Consider the following 17,677-nt stretch of genomic DNA (forward strand, 5'->3'; position numbering starts at 1 on the left):
AATAAGTGAATATTATAATGTAATACCAAGCCCGAGGTTTAGTAATGAACAGGTGTTAGACACACACACAAAATCTGCGTGAAATTTGTTTAATTTTCCAAAAATAAAAAAAAAAATTGCATGGCCTACCGCATAATTTTCATAACCAGCAGAGGGAAAGCTGAGGGTTGATGTTATATTTCTGGGAAGGAGCCAATAGCCATAAAGGTTCCCAGGCTATTAATATCAGCTCACAGATGTTTGCTTAGCCTTTACTGGCTAATGTACAGGGGAACCACAGAAAAAAATTGGCATGGAGTTACCCTATAAAATCGAACCAGCAAAGGCTAGGCAGAAAGCTGCGGACTGATATTAATAGCCTGGGAAGGGGCCCATGGATATTGGTCCCCCCAGGCCAAAAGCATCAGCTCTCAGCTGCCCCAGAAATGGCGCATCTTATAGATGCGCCAATTCTGGCACTTAGCCTTGCCCTGTAGCAGTGGCAAGTGAAGTAATATTTGTGGGGTTGAGGTCACTTTTTTATTGTCTGGTGACATCAAGCCCACGGTTTAGTAATGGAGAGGCGTCTATAAGACACCCCCATTACTAATCCCTATAGTTATATGGTAAATAAAGACACAGCCTGAATAAAGTCCTTTATTTCAAATAATCACACAGACTCCTTTATTGAATCTAAATTAACCATACTTACTGCATTGCCTAATCCCTCATCTCCTGCAACAAAAATAAAATAATAAACCAACATAAATTACTCCCTGTACGCCGTTGTTCATTTACCGAGTGTCCCACGACAATCTCACGTGTAGAATTGACACATTGAGGCTGGTTTCACATTAGCGCTTTTTAAGCGCACGCACGGCCGGGGGTAGCTCCGCCCCCGAGCCGGCTCTCTGCTCGGCGTGCCCGCCCCTTGCTTGTAGCGCCGCCTCCTAGCGCACAGCGGCGCCTGCGATCGGCGCACCCTATCTTTAGCATAGGGTGCGCAGGCCGTGCGCTAGTTGCGCTTTGACCTGCGCTGCGCACTTTTGACGGTGCGCCGTGCGCGCCAAAATCCGAAAAGTTTGATTTTGGCGCGCACGGCGCACCGTCAAAAGTGCGCAGCGCAGGTCAAAGCGCAACTAGCGCACGGCCTGCGCACGATCTGCGCATCCTATGCTAAAGATAGGGTGCGCCGATCGCAGGCGCCGCTGTGCGCTAGGAGGCGGCGCTACAAGCAAGGGGCGGGCACGCCGGGCAGAGAGCCGGCTCAGAGGCGGAGCTACCCCCAGCCGTGCGTGCGCTTAAAAAGCGCTAATGTGAAACCAGCCTGAGAGATGTGATTTCTCTACTCAGCCGCTGGTGATACACTAGCAGGAGGTAATCACTCTCGCAGTGTATCACTGCGCCGCCATGAGAGTTCACCAGCTCCTGTGCTTTCATGGCTCTTCCGCTGTGTGAGAACTTTCTGGAGCTGATCAGCTGATGCACTCCGGTGAACTCTCACGGCGGCTCAGTGTTACCCTGCGGGAGCGATAACCTTCTGTCAGTGTATCACCAACAGCCGGGTGACATCAATGTGGGACACTCGGTATAAATCGACTACGGTGGACAGGGAGTATATGTTGGTTTATTATTTTTGATTGTTTGCAGGAGATGTGAGTGTCTGGGAATAGGTGTTCGGTGAGTATGTACCGTATATACTTGAGAATAAGTCGAGATTTTCAGCCCATTTCTTTAGACTGAAAGTGCCCCTCTCGGCTTATACTCAAATCATTGTCGGCGGGGGGAGGCGGAGCGCAGGAGCTGGCGGCTGTCAGATCATACCCCCTCCTGGCCCTGTCTCTGCACCTCCCTGCTTCTTAGATGGTCTCAGACGCCGCAGCTCTTCCTGTGTTCAGCGGTCACGTGGTACCGCTCATTAAAGTAATGAATATGCGCACCACTTCACTCCCATAGACGCTGAATGCATATTCATTACTTTAATGAGCGGTACTATGTGACCGCTGAACACTGGAAGGAGCTGCTGACGCCGGAGACCATCGGAGAAGCAAGAAGTGCAGAGACCACACCAGGAGGGGGTGAGTATGAAGGGGGGAGCCATGCGATATTCACATGTCACCGTTCCACCGCCGTGCGCCACTCTGTCTTCTGCGTCCTCTGGCTGTGACGTTCAGGTCAGAGGGTGCGATGACGTGGTTAGTGCGCGCCCTCTGCCTGAACAATCACTGCAGAGACCTGAAATACAGAGTGGGTGTGGCGGTGGAACGGGGACAGGTGAATATCGCAGGTGCTGGGGCCCTGAGCCAGCGGCAACATCGGCACCTGGCCCCCAAAGCATGCCGGTGTCCTCGCCTGCTCACGACAATGGCATCTGGCCCCCAGCAACGAGAGGTGAGTGTCTTTTTTTTTTTTTATCGCAGCAGCATAGGGGGCATATACAGTATATCTATAGAGCATCTTATGGGGCCATAACCTTTATGCAGCATTATATGGGGCATCTTATAGGGCCATTAACTTTTATGGAGCAGCATATTGGACCTATATATCTATGGGCATCTTATGGGGCCATCAACCTTTATGGAGCATATTCTATAGAGCATCTTATAGGGCCATTATTAACCTTTGTGCAGCATTATATGGGGCATATTTTTTGTTTGGAGCATCTTATGGAGCCCATCATGAACTTTATGGAGCATTATATCGGCGTATTTTGTATGGAGCATCTTATGGGGCCCATCATGAACTGTATGGAGCATTATATTGGGCTCCTGATTAAATATGGATAATAAAAAACATTCAACGTACTGATGTCTCAATTCATTTTACTTTTATTGGTATCGATTTTTATTTTTGAAACTTACCAGTAGCTGCTGCATTTCCCACCCTAGGCTTATACTCGAGTCAATAAGTTTTCCCAGTTTTTTTTTTTTTGTGGCAAAATTAGGGGGCCTTGGCTTATACTCGAATATATACGGTATATTGTATGTGATTATGTCAATTTTTTTTTTTTTTTAAATTGAACTCAAGCGCTGATGATGACACAATTCTCCCATCATCGGCTCATACTGTCTCTGTTATATGTGACAGCAGACATAGCCGATGGAGTAGTAGTCCCATCAGACGACGCCTAAATACAATCACTATCCTCGCATGGGTACACACAGACACCCACAAACAAACATGCACATATTCTCCACCCACACACTCTTCCTCCTTCTGACATTTCCTTTTCTGCAGCATTTTTGGCAGCAAATCCGCTAATTTTTTCTTTTTACATCTGCGGTTTTGCTGCGGATTTGACTGACTCGTTGGAAGTCAATGGGTGCAGAAACGCTGCAGATTCGCAAAAAGAATTGACATGCTGCAGAAAATAAAATGCTGCGAATAAGGACAGAAATTTCCACAGCATGTGCACAACAATTCAGGAATGCCATTGATTAACATTCCTTAAGTAATGACTTGCGTTTTGGAGCATTTCCACACAGAAGAAACTCTGCGGAAACGCAACAAATCCGCAACGTGTGCTCATTGCCTAAATCTCCCATTTAGCCCTATACCAGCATAAAGTAACCTCAAAATTTCCATAGTGTAACAGGTTGGTGACAACCAGCAGAATATTGACTGCAGCTCTGGAGTATGAGGCTATGTGCACACAGTGCGGATCCTCCCGCGGATTTTTCTGCACGGATTTTACTAAATGACCTGCATTTTTCCTGCGGATTTCTTCCTTTTTTGCGGTTTTACTGCGTTTGTGTGGTTTTCCACTAGTGCGGTTTTCCACCTGCGGATTTGTAGAATGGAGCAGGTGGAAAACTGCAGAAAAACCGCACAAAAGAGGTCACATGCTGCTTTTTTTTTTCCCGCACAAAAACAGCGCGGAAAAAAACACAGCATGTGCACAGTGGTTTTTTTTTTTTTTTTTTTACATAGTCTTTAATGGTACTGTACATCACCTGCAGTTCTGCTGCAGATCCGCAGCAGCAAATCCGCTGCGAATCCGCACCGTGTGCACAGGGCCTGATACTGGATGTAGCGCAAAATCAGTACAGGATCAGTAATGTATGTACACAATAACTGCACCAGCAGAATAGTGAGTGCAGCTCTGGAGTATAATACAGGAGGTAACTCAGGATCAGTAATGTATGTACACAATAACTGCACCAGCAGAATAGTGAGTGCAGCTCTGGAGTATAATACAGGATGTAATTCAGGATCAGTAATGTATGTACACAGTGACTCCACCAGCAGAACAGTGAGTGCAGCTCTGGGGTATAATACAGGATGTAACTCAGGATCAGTAATGTAATGTATGTACACAGTGACTGCACCAGCAGAATAGTGAGTGAAGCTCTGGAGTATAATACAGGATGTAACTCAGGATCAGTAATGTAATGTATGTACACAGTGTCTGCACCAGCAGAATAGTGAGAGCAGCTCTGGAGTATAATAAAGGAGGTAACTCAGGATCAGTAATGTAATGTATGTACACAGTGACTGCATCAGCAGAATAGTGAGTGAAGCTCTGGAGTATAATACAGGATGTAACTCAGGATCAGTAATGTAATGTATGCACACAGTGATTCCACCAGCAGAATAGTGAGTGCAGCTCTGGAGTATAATACAAAAGGTAACTCAGGATCAGTACAGGATCAGTAATGTATTGTATGTACACAGTGACTGCACCAGCAGAATAGTGAGTGAAGCTCTGGAGTATAATACAGGATGTAACTCAGGATCAGTAATGTAATGTATGCACACAGTGATTCCACCAGCAGAATAGTGAGGGCAGCTCTGGAGTATAATACAAAATGTAACTCAGGATCAGTAATGTATTGTATGTACACAGTGACTGCACCAGCAGAATAGTGAGTGCAGCTCTGGAGTATAATACAGGATGTAACTCAGGATCAGTAATGTAATGTATGCACACAGTGACTCCACCAGCAGAATAGTGAGTGCAGCTCTGGAGTATAAGACAAAATGTAACTCAGGATCAGTAATGTAATGTATGTACACAGTGATTCCACCAGCAGAATAGTGAGGGCAGCTCTGGAGTATAATACAAAATGTAACTCAGGATCAGTAATGTAATGTATGTACACAGTGATTCCACCAGCAGAATAGTGAGGGCAGCTCTGGAGTATAATACAAAATGTAACTCAAGATCAGTACAGGATCAGTAATGTATTGTATGTACATAGTGACTGCACCAGCAGAATAGTGAGTGCAGCTCTGGAGTATAATACAGGATGTAACTCAGGATCAGTAATGTATTGTATGTACACAGTGACTGCACCATCAGAATAGTGAGTGAAGCTCTGGAGTATAATACAGGATGTAACTCAGGATCAGTAATGTATGTACACAGTGACTCCACCAGCAGAATAGTGAGTGCAGCTCTGGAGTATGATACAAAATGTAACTCAGGATCAGTACAGGATCAGTAATGTATTGTATGTACACAGTGACTGCACCAGCAGAATAGTGAGTGCAGCTCTGGAGTATAATACAGGATGTAACTCAGGATCAGTAATGCAATGTATGTACACAGTGACTCCACCAGCAGAATAGTGAGTGCAGCTCTGGAGTATGATACAAAATGTAACTCAGGATCAGTACAGGATCAGTAATGTATTGTATGCACACAGTGACTGCACCAGCAGAATAGTGAGTGCAGCTCTGGAGTATAAGACAAAATGTAACTCAGGATCAGTAATGTATTGTATGTACACAGTGACTGCACCATCAGAATAGTGAGTGCAGCTCTGGAGTATAATACAGGATGTAACTCAGGATCAGTAATGTATGTACACAGTGACTGCACCAGCAGAATAGTGAGTGCAGCTCTGGAGTATAATACAGGATGTAACTCAGGATCAGTAATGTATGTACACAGTGACTGCACCAGCAGAATAGTGAGTGCAGCTCTGGAGTATAAGACAAAATTTAACTCAGGATCAGTAATGTATTGTATGTACACAGTGACTGCACCATCAGAATAGTGAGTGAAGCTCTGGAGTATAATACAGGATGTAACTCAGGATCAGTACAGGATCAGTAATGTAATGTATGTACACAGTGACTCCACCAACAGAATAATGAGTGCAGCTCTGGAGTATAATACAAAATGTAACTCAGGATCAGTACAGGATCAGTAATGTATTGTATGTACACAGTGACTGCATCAGCAGAATAGTGAGTGCAGCTCTGGAGTATAATACAGGCTGTAACTCCTGTACAGGATCAGTAATGTATGTACACAGTGACTGCACCAGCAGAATAGTGAGTGCAGCTCTGGAGTATAATACAGAATGTAACTCAGGATCAGTAATGTAATGTATGTACACAGTGTCTGCACCCACCAGCAGAATAGTGAGTGCAGCTCTGGAGTATAAGACAAAATGTAACTCAGGATCAGTAATGTATTGTATGTACACAGTGACTGCACCAGCAGAATAGTGAGTGAAGCTCTGGAGTATAATACAGGATGTAACTCAGGATCAGTAATGTATGTACACAGTGACTGCACCAGCAGAATAGTGAGTGCAGCTCTGGAGTATAATACAGGATGTAACTCAGGATCAGTAATGTATGTACACAGTGACTGCACCAGCAGAATAGTGAGTGCAGCTCTGGAGTATAAGACAAAATTTAACTCAGGATCAGTAATGTATTGTATGTACACAGTGACTGCACCATCAGAATAGTGAGTGAAGCTCTGGAGTATAATACAGGATGTAACTCAGGATCAGTACAGGATCAGTAATGTAATGTATGTACACAGTGACTCCACCAACAGAATAATGAGTGCAGCTCTGGAGTATAATACAAAATGTAACTCAGGATCAGTACAGGATCAGTAATGTATTGTATGTACACAGTGACTGCATCAGCAGAATAGTGAGTGCAGCTCTGGAGTATAATACAGGCTGTAACTCCTGTACAGGATCAGTAATGTATGTACACAGTGACTGCACCAGCAGAATAGTGAGTGCAGCTCTGGAGTATAATACAGAATGTAACTCAGGATCAGTAATGTAATGTATGTACACAGTGTCTGCACCCACCAGCAGAATAGTGAGTGCAGCTCTGGAGTATAAGACAAAATGTAACTCAGGATCAGTAATGTATTGTATGTACACAGTGACTGCACCAGCAGAATAGTGAGTGAAGCTCTGGAGTATAATACAGGATGTAACTCAGGATCAGTAATGTAATGTATGTATACAGTGACTCCACCAGCAGAATAGTGAGTGCAGCTCTGGAGTATAAGACAAAATGTAACTCAGGATCAGTAATGTATTGTATGTACACAGTGACTGCACCAGCAGAATAGTGAGTGCAGCTCTGGAGTATGATACAAAATGTAACTCAGGATCAGTACAGGATCAGTAATGTATTGTATGTACACAGTGACTGCACCAGCAGAATAGTGAGTGCAGCTCTGGAGTATAATACAGGATGTAACTCAGGATCAGTACAGGATCAGTAATGTAATGTATGCACACAGTGACTGCACCAGCAGAATAGTGAGTGCAGCTCTGGAGTATGATACAAAATGTAACTCAGGATCAGTACAGGATCAGTAATGTATTGTATGTACACAGTGACTGCACCAGCAGAATAGTGAGTGCAGCTCTGGAGTATAATACAGGATGTAACTCAGGATCAGTAATGCAATGTATGTACACAGTGACTCCACCAGCAGAATAATGAGTGCAGCTCTGGAGTATAAGACAAAATGTAACTCAGGATCAGTAATGTATTGTATGTACACAGTGACTGCACCATCAGAATAGTGAGTGAAGCTCTGGAGTATAATACAGGATGTAACTCAGGATCAGTAATGTAATGTATGTACACAGTGACTCCACCAGCAGAATAGTGAGTGCAGCTCTGGAGTATAATACAGGAGGTAACTCAGGATCAGTACAGGATCAGTAATGTAATGTATGCACACAGTGACTGCACCAGCAGAATAGTGAGTGCAGCTCTGGGGTATAATACAGGATGTAACTCAGGATCAGTAATGTATTGTATGTACACAGTGACTCCACCAGCAGAATAATGAGTGCAGCTCTGGAGTATAAGACAAAATGTAACTCAGGATCAGTAATTTATTGTATGTACACAGTGACTGCACCATCAGAATAGTGAGTGAAGCTCTGGAGTATAATACAGGATGTAACTCAGGATCAGTAATGTATGTACACAGTGACTCCACCAGCAGAATAGTGAGTGCAGCTCTGGAGTATAATACAGGAGGTAACTCAGGATCAGTACAGGATCAGTAATGTATGTACACAGTGACTGCACCAGCAGAATAGTGAGTGCAGCTCTGGAGTATAATACAGGATGTAACTCAGGATCAGTAATGTATGTACACAGTGTCTGCACCAGCAGAATAGTGAGTGCAGCTCTGGAGTATAATACAAAATGTAACTCAGGATCAGTAATGTATGTACACAGTGACTGCACCAGCAGAATAGTGAGTGAAGTTCTGGAGTATAATACAGGATGTAACTCAGGATCAGTAATGTAAAGTATGTACACAGTGACTCCACCAGCAGAATAGTGAGTGCAGCTCTGGAGTATAATACAAAAGGTAACTCAGGATCAGTACAGGATCAGTAATGTATTGTATGTACACAGTGACTGCACCAGCAGAATAGTGAGTGAAGCTCTGGAGTATAATACAGGATGTAAATCAGGATCAGTAATGTATGTACACAGTGACTCCACCAGCAGAATAATGAGTGCAGCTCTGGAGTATAATACAAAATGTAACTCAGGATCAGTACAGGATCAGTAATGTATTGTATGTACACAGTGACTGCACCAGCAGAATAGTGAGTGAAGTTCTGGAGTATAATACAGGATGTAACTCAGGATCAGTAATGTATGTACACAGTGACTCCACCAGCAGAATAATGAGTGCAGCTCTGGAGTATAAGACAAAATGTAACTCAGGATCAGTAATGTATTGTATGTACACAGTGACTGCACCAGCAGAATAGTGAGTGAAGCTCTGGAGTATAATACAGGATGTAACTCAGGATCAGTAATGTAATGTATGTACACAGTGACTCCACCAGCAGAATAGTGAGGGCAGCTCTGGAGTATAATACAAAATGTAACTCAGGATCAGTAATGTATTGTATGTACACAGTGACTGCACCAGCAGAATAGTGAGTGCAGCTCTGGAGTATAATACAGGATGTAACTCAGGATCAGTAATGTAATGTATGTACACAGTGACTCCACCAGCAGAATAGTGAGTGAAGCTCTGGAGTATAATACAGGATGTAACTCAGGATCAGTAATGTAATGTATGTACACAGTGACTCCACCAGCAGAATAGTGAGTGCAGCTCTGGAGTATGATACAAAATGTAACTCAGGATCAGTACAGGATCAGTAATGTATTGTATGTACACAGTGACTGCACCAGCAGAATAGTGAGTGCAGCTCTGGAGTATAATACAGGATGTAACTCAGGATCAGTAATGCAATGTATGTACACAGTGACTCCACCAGCAGAATAATGAGTGCAGCTCTGGAGTATAAGACAAAATGTAACTCAGGATCAGTAATGTATTGTATGTACACAGTGACTGCACCATCAGAATAGTGAGTGAAGCTCTGGAGTATAATACAGGATGTAACTCAGGATCAGTAATGTAATGTATGTACACAGTGACTCCACCAGCAGAATAGTGAGTGCAGCTCTGGAGTATAATACAGGAGGTAACTCAGGATCAGTACAGGATCAGTAATGTAATGTATGGACACAGTGACTGCACCAGCAGAATAGTGAGTGCAGCTCTGGGGTATAATACAGGATGTAACTCAGGATCAGTAATGTAATGTATGTACACAGTGACTCCACCAGCAGAATAGTGAGTGAAGCTCTGGAGTATAATACAGGATGTAACTCAGGATCAGTAATGTAATGTATGTACACAGTGACTCCACCAGCAGAATAGTGAGTGCAGCTCTGGAGTATGATACAAAATGTAACTCAGGATCAGTAATGTATTGTATGTACACAGTGACTGCACCAGCAGAATAGTGAGTGCAGCTCTGGAGTATAATACAGGATGTAACTCAGGATCAGTAATGTAATGTATGTACACAGTGACTCCACCAGCAGAATAATGAGTGCAGCTCTGGAGTATAAGACAAAATGTAACTCAGGATCAGTAATGTATTGTATGTACACAGTGACTGCACCAGCAGAATAGTGAGTGCAGCTCTGGAGTATAATACAGGATGTAACTCAGGATCAGTAATGTAATGTATGTACACAGTGACTCCACCAGCAGAATAGTGAGTGAAGCTCTGGAGTATAATACAGGATGTAACTCAGGATCAGTAATGTAATGTATGTACACAGTGACTCCACCAGCAGAATAGTGAGTGCAGCTCTGGAGTATGATACAAAATGTAACTCAGGATCAGTACAGGATCAGTAATGTATTGTATGTACACAGTGACTGCACCAGCAGAATAGTGAGTGCAGCTCTGGAGTATAATACAGGATGTAACTCAGGATCAGTAATGCAATGTATGTACACAGTGACTCCACCAGCAGAATAATGAGTGCAGCTCTGGAGTATAAGACAAAATGTAACTCAGGATCAGTAATGTATTGTATGTACACAGTGACTGCACCATCAGAATAGTGAGTGAAGCTCTGGAGTATAATACAGGATGTAACTCAGGATCAGTAATGTAATGTATGTACACAGTGACTCCACCAGCAGAATAGTGAGTGCAGCTCTGGAGTATAATACAGGAGGTAACTCAGGATCAGTACAGGATCAGTAATGTAATGTATGGACACAGTGACTGCACCAGCAGAATAGTGAGTGCAGCTCTGGGGTATAATACAGGATGTAACTCAGGATCAGTAATGTAATGTATGTACACAGTGACTCCACCAGCAGAATAGTGAGTGAAGCTCTGGAGTATAATACAGGATGTAACTCAGGATCAGTAATGTATTGTATGTACACAGTGACTGCACCAGCAGAATAGTGAGTGCAGCTCTGGAGTATGATACAAAATGTAACTCAGGATCAGTACAGGATCAGTAATGTATTGTATGTACACAGTGACTGCACCAGCAGAATAGTGAGTGCAGCTCTGGAGTATAATACAGGATGTAACTCAGGATCAGTACAGGATCAGTAATGTAATGTATGCACACAGTGACTGCACCAGCAGAATAGTGAGTGCAGCTCTGGAGTATGATACAAAATGTAACTCAGGATCAGTACAGGATCAGTAATGTATTGTATGTACACAGTGACTGCACCAGCAGAATAGTGAGTGCAGCTCTGGAGTATAATACAGGATGTAACTCAGGATCAGTAATGCAATGTATGTACACAGTGACTCCACCAGCAGAATAATGAGTGCAGCTCTGGAGTATAAGACAAAATGTAACTCAGGATCAGTAATGTATTGTATGTACACAGTGACTGCACCATCAGAATAGTGAGTGAAGCTCTGGAGTATAATACAGGATGTAACTCAGGATCAGTAATGTAATGTATGTACACAGTGACTCCACCAGCAGAATAGTGAGTGCAGCTCTGGAGTATAATACAGGAGGTAACTCAGGATCAGTACAGGATCAGTAATGTAATGTATGCACACAGTGACTGCACCAGCAGAATAGTGAGTGCAGCTCTGGGGTATAATACAGGATGTAACTCAGGATCAGTAATGTATTGTATGTACACAGTGACTCCACCAGCAGAATAATGAGTGCAGCTCTGGAGTATAAGACAAAATGTAACTCAGGATCAGTAATTTATTGTATGTACACAGTGACTGCACCATCAGAATAGTGAGTGAAGCTCTGGAGTATAATACAGGATGTAACTCAGGATCAGTAATGTATGTACACAGTGACTCCACCAGCAGAATAGTGAGTGCAGCTCTGGAGTATAATACAGGAGGTAACTCAGGATCAGTACAGGATCAGTAATGTATGTACACAGTGACTGCACCAGCAGAATAGTGAGTGCAGCTCTGGAGTATAATACAGGATGTAACTCAGGATCAGTAATGTATGTACACAGTGTCTGCACCAGCAGAATAGTGAGTGCAGCTCTGGAGTATAATACAAAATGTAACTCAGGATCAGTAATGTATGTACACAGTGACTGCACCAGCAGAATAGTGAGTGAAGTTCTGGAGTATAATACAGGATGTAACTCAGGATCAGTAATGTAAAGTATGTACACAGTGACTCCACCAGCAGAATAGTGAGTGCAGCTCTGGAGTATAATACAAAAGGTAACTCAGGATCAGTACAGGATCAGTAATGTATTGTATGTACACAGTGACTGCACCAGCAGAATAGTGAGTGAAGCTCTGGAGTATAATACAGGATGTAAATCAGGATCAGTAATGTATGTACACAGTGACTCCACCAGCAGAATAATGAGTGCAGCTCTGGAGTATAATACAAAATGTAACTCAGGATCAGTACAGGATCAGTAATGTATTGTATGTACACAGTGACTGCACCAGCAGAATAGTGAGTGAAGTTCTGGAGTATAATACAGGATGTAACTCAGGATCAGTAATGTATGTACACAGTGACTCCACCAGCAGAATAATGAGTGCAGCTCTGGAGTATAAGACAAAATGTAACTCAGGATCAGTAATGTATTGTATGTACACAGTGACTGCACCAGCAGAATAGTGAGTGAAGCTCTGGAGTATAATACAGGATGTAACTCAGGATCAGTAATGTAATGTATGTACACAGTGACTCCACCAGCAGAATAGTGAGGGCAGCTCTGGAGTATAATACAAAATGTAACTCAGGATCAGTAATGTATTGTATGTACACAGTGACTGCACCAGCAGAATAGTGAGTGCAGCTCTGGAGTATAATACAGGATGTAACTCAGGATCAGTAATGTAATGTATGTACACAGTGACTCCACCAGCAGAATAGTGAGTGAAGCTCTGGAGTATAATACAGGATGTAACTCAGGATCAGTAATGTAATGTATGTACACAGTGACTCCACCAGCAGAATAGTGAGTGCAGCTCTGGAGTATGATACAAAATGTAACTCAGGATCAGTACAGGATCAGTAATGTATTGTATGTACACAGTGACTGCACCAGCAGAATAGTGAGTGCAGCTCTGGAGTATAATACAGGATGTAACTCAGGATCAGTAATGCAATGTATGTACACAGTGACTCCACCAGCAGAATAATGAGTGCAGCTCTGGAGTATAAGACAAAATGTAACTCAGGATCAGTAATGTATTGTATGTACACAGTGACTGCACCATCAGAATAGTGAGTGAAGCTCTGGAGTATAATACAGGATGTAACTCAGGATCAGTAATGTAATGTATGTACACAGTGACTCCACCAGCAGAATAGTGAGTGCAGCTCTGGAGTATAATACAGGAGGTAACTCAGGATCAGTACAGGATCAGTAATGTAATGTATGGACACAGTGACTGCACCAGCAGAATAGTGAGTGCAGCTCTGGGGTATAATACAGGATGTAACTCAGGATCAGTAATGTAATGTATGTACACAGTGACTCCACCAGCAGAATAGTGAGTGAAGCTCTGGAGTATAATACAGGATGTAACTCAGGATCAGTAATGTAATGTATGTACACAGTGACTCCACCAGCAGAATAGTGAGTGCAGCTCTGGAGTATGATACAAAATGTAACTCAGGATCAGTAATGTATTGTATGTACACAGTGACTGCACCAGCAGAATAGTGAGTGCAGCTCTGGAGTATAATACAGGATGTAACTCAGGATCAGTAATGTAATGTATGTACACAGTGACTCCACCAGCAGAATAATGAGTGCAGCTCTGGAGTATAAGACAAAATGTAACTCAGGATCAGTAATGTATTGTATGTACACAGTGACTGCACCAGCAGAATAGTGAGTGCAGCTCTGGAGTATAATACAGGATGTAACTCAGGATCAGTAATGTAATGTATGTACACAGTGACTCCACCAGCAGAATAGTGAGTGAAGCTCTGGAGTATAATACAGGATGTAACTCAGGATCAGTAATGTAATGTATGTACACAGTGACTCCACCAGCAGAATAGTGAGTGCAGCTCTGGAGTATGATACAAAATGTAACTCAGGATCAGTACAGGATCAGTAATGTATTGTATGTACACAGTGACTGCACCAGCAGAATAGTGAGTGCAGCTCTGGAGTATAATACAGGATGTAACTCAGGATCAGTAATGCAATGTATGTACACAGTGACTCCACCAGCAGAATAATGAGTGCAGCTCTGGAGTATAAGACAAAATGTAACTCAGGATCAGTAATGTATTGTATGTACACAGTGACTGCACCATCAGAATAGTGAGTGAAGCTCTGGAGTATAATACAGGATGTAACTCAGGATCAGTAATGTAATGTATGTACACAGTGACTCCACCAGCAGAATAGTGAGTGCAGCTCTGGAGTATAATACAGGAGGTAACTCAGGATCAGTACAGGATCAGTAATGTAATGTATGGACACAGTGACTGCACCAGCAGAATAGTGAGTGCAGCTCTGGGGTATAATACAGGATGTAACTCAGGATCAGTAATGTAATGTATGTACACAGTGACTCCACCAGCAGAATAGTGAGTGAAGCTCTGGAGTATAATACAGGATGTAACTCAGGATCAGTAATGTAATGTATGTACACAGTGACTCCACCAGCAGAATAGTGAGTGCAGCTCTGGAGTATGATACAAAATGTAACTCAGGATCAGTAATGTATTGTATGTACACAGTGACTGCACCAGCAGAATAGTGAGTGCAGCTCTGGAGTATAATACAGGATGTAACTCAGGATCAGTAATGTAATGTATGTACACAGTGACTCCACCAGCAGAATAATGAGTGCAGCTCTGGAGTATAAGACAAAATGTAACTCAGGATCAGTAATGTATTGTATGTACACAGTGACTGCACCAGCAGAATAGTGAGTGCAGCTCTGGAGTATAATACAGGATGTAACTCAGGATCTGTAATGTAATGTATGTACACAGTGACTCCACCAGCAGAATAGTGAGTGAAGCTCTGGAGTATAATACAGGATGTAACTCAGGATCAGTAATGTAATGTATGTACACAGTGACTCCACCAGCAGAATAGTGAGTGCAGCTCTGGAGTATGATACAAAATGTAACTCAGGATCAGTACAGGATCAGTAATGTATTGTATGTACACAGTGACTGCACCAGCAGAATAGTGAGTGCAGCTCTGGAGTATAATACAGGATGTAACTCAGGATCAGTAATGCAATGTATGTACACAGTGACTCCACCAGCAGAATAATGAGTGCAGCTCTGGAGTATAAGACAAAATGTAACTCAGGATCAGTAATGTATTGTATGTACACAGTGACTGCACCATCAGAATAGTGAGTGAAGCTCTGGAGTATAATACAGGATGTAACTCAGGATCAGTAATGTAATGTATGTACACAGTGACTCCACCAGCAGAATAGTGAGTGCAGCTCTGGAGTATAATACAGGAGGTAACTCAGGATCAGTACAGGATCAGTAATGTAATGTATGGACACAGTGACTGCACCAGCAGAATAGTGAGTGCAGCTCTGGGGTATAATACAGGATGTAACTCAGGATCAGTAATGTAATGTATGTACACAGTGACTCCACCAGCAGAATAGTGAGTGAAGCTCTGGAGTATAATACAGGATGTAACTCAGGATCAGTAATGTAATGTATGTACACAGTGACTCCACCAGCAGAATAGTGAGTGCAGCTCTGGAGTATGATACAAAATGTAACTCAGGATCAGTAATGTATTGTATGTACACAGTGACTGCACCAGCAGAATAGTGAGTGCAGCTCTGGAGTATAATACAGGATGTAACTCAGGATCAGTAATGTAATGTATGTACACAGTGACTCCACCAGCAGAATAATGAGTGCAGCTCTGGAGTATAAGACAAAATGTAACTCAGGATCAGTAATGTATTGTATGTACACAGTGACTGCACCAGCAGAATAGTGAGTGCAGCTCTGGAGTATAATACAGGATGTAACTCAGGATCAGTAATGTAATGTATGTACACAGTGACTCCACCAGCAGAATAGTGAGTGAAGCTCAAAACCATGGAGAAAGCCTTGCTCTCTTCCTGAAGATGGACCTATAGTTCTTGGCTATGACCAACCTTCATAGTGTACAGTTTGCTGCTGGCAATCAGTGCACACAGAAGTTGTGATAACCTCAGTGTTGGCCGCTATTACTACTTCACATGGGTACGGTAATATGTTTCACTGACTATTTTCAGTGTGACCCCAGGGAGATCCTGTGTGTGTCCGCTTTCCACCAGGACTACGTTATGTTCCTGCAGATTGTGTCCATCTCCTGGTATAAAGCATATTGCCTTCTTGCCGTTGCTGAGACGTACACAAGCACACTTGCGGTGTGTCCAGTGGAGGGTTTAAGGCTGAGTGCAGACGGACTTTTTAGCCCTGCGGATTTTTCTGCGCAGAATGGAAGAAATCCGCAGGTCAAATGACCTGCATTTTTCCTGCGGATTTCTTCCATTTTTCCTGCGGTTTTCTTGCGATTTTCCACTGCGGATTCCCCCCTGCGGATTTGGAGATAGGGGAGGTGGAAAACAGCACAAAAGAAGTAACATGCTGCGGATTTTGTACCGCAGGAAAACCGCGCGGAAAAATCTGCAGCGTCTGCACAGCGGTTTTTTTTTCCCATTGATTTTAAGGCTACTGTACATCACAATGTGGATATGCAGTGTTTCTGCGCGGAAAAATCCGCTGCGCATCCGCTAGATATCCGCATCGTGTGCTCACAGCCTTAGGCTTACGAATCAAAACAACGCCTTTAAACTGAGAGGTTCCATCCAAAGCACCCAGTTAGGGTGGTTGGGTCTTGACAGTCATCTCGTGCTAGACAATGTCACGCCGGTGGCATATGGCAAGGATCTGTCACTACTCACTGATCGGCAGTGGACTGATTGATGTGACCACTACCTATTCCTACAGTGAAGCGTTGAGAAAATTGTGTCCTTTTTGGGGTCTCTGCTCAGCTTTCTACAATCAGCCACGTCTTGGAGGAGAAGTAAGCTACTTCCTCCAACAGGATGCTGGGAAGTGTATTCCAATGTGGTTATTTTACTGGGACTCCTGTCACACTCTCTGGTGCGGTGGGACAGACACAGAAGGGATCTAGTGCTGCGACAGGGCGGACCCTATGGGTGACACAAGAAATTAGCCCCATGCGAACCTATATGGTCGACAAGGAGCTGATGGCAGACAGATCTTGATCTAGAAACTAAAGACCTACTACTAAACTGAGCAAGACCATGCACGAAAAAAAAAAAATCAACCTACCCTATCTCCAAGGCAAGAAGACGAAGCTCTGATTTCCTTCAAAAGACATGTAAGGTCAGAGAGACATCACCTGCAAGAGATAAACTCACTTCAGTGTAAATAATCACACACCGTGAACAGGCGAACCACAGCACACAGCAAAATCTGGAGCTCCCCTACAACATAAGGGTGAGTGCACACAGTGCGGATTCAGTTGCAGATTTTTACGCACAGATTTGCAGGTAAATCCGCAGGTAAAAATGACCTGCGGTTCACCTGCAGATTTGCCTGCAATTTGCCCCTGTGTTTTGACACC

The 17,677-nt window shown here is 43.2% G+C and overlaps 1 protein-coding gene across 1 annotated transcript in view; it reads right to left on the bottom strand.

Annotated features, from left to right (window-relative positions):
* ACP7 (acid phosphatase 7, tartrate resistant (putative)) overlaps nucleotides 1-17,438 on the bottom strand; it is a 78,389-nt gene extending 60,951 nt beyond the window's left edge. Inside the window, exon 1 of the mRNA XM_073549043.1 lies at nucleotides 17,383-17,438. The gene's annotated coding sequence lies outside the window, so the exon portion shown is untranslated. The remainder of the gene's footprint in view (nucleotides 1-17,382) is intronic.
* Between the last annotated feature and the right edge of the window lie 239 nt (nucleotides 17,439-17,677).

This window comes from Dendrobates tinctorius, unplaced genomic scaffold (assembly GCF_039654945.1).
Source record: "Dendrobates tinctorius isolate UK_male_01 unplaced genomic scaffold, ASM3965494v1 ptg000158l, whole genome shotgun sequence".
In the NCBI taxonomy this organism is placed as follows: Eukaryota; Metazoa; Chordata; class Amphibia; order Anura; family Dendrobatidae; genus Dendrobates; species Dendrobates tinctorius.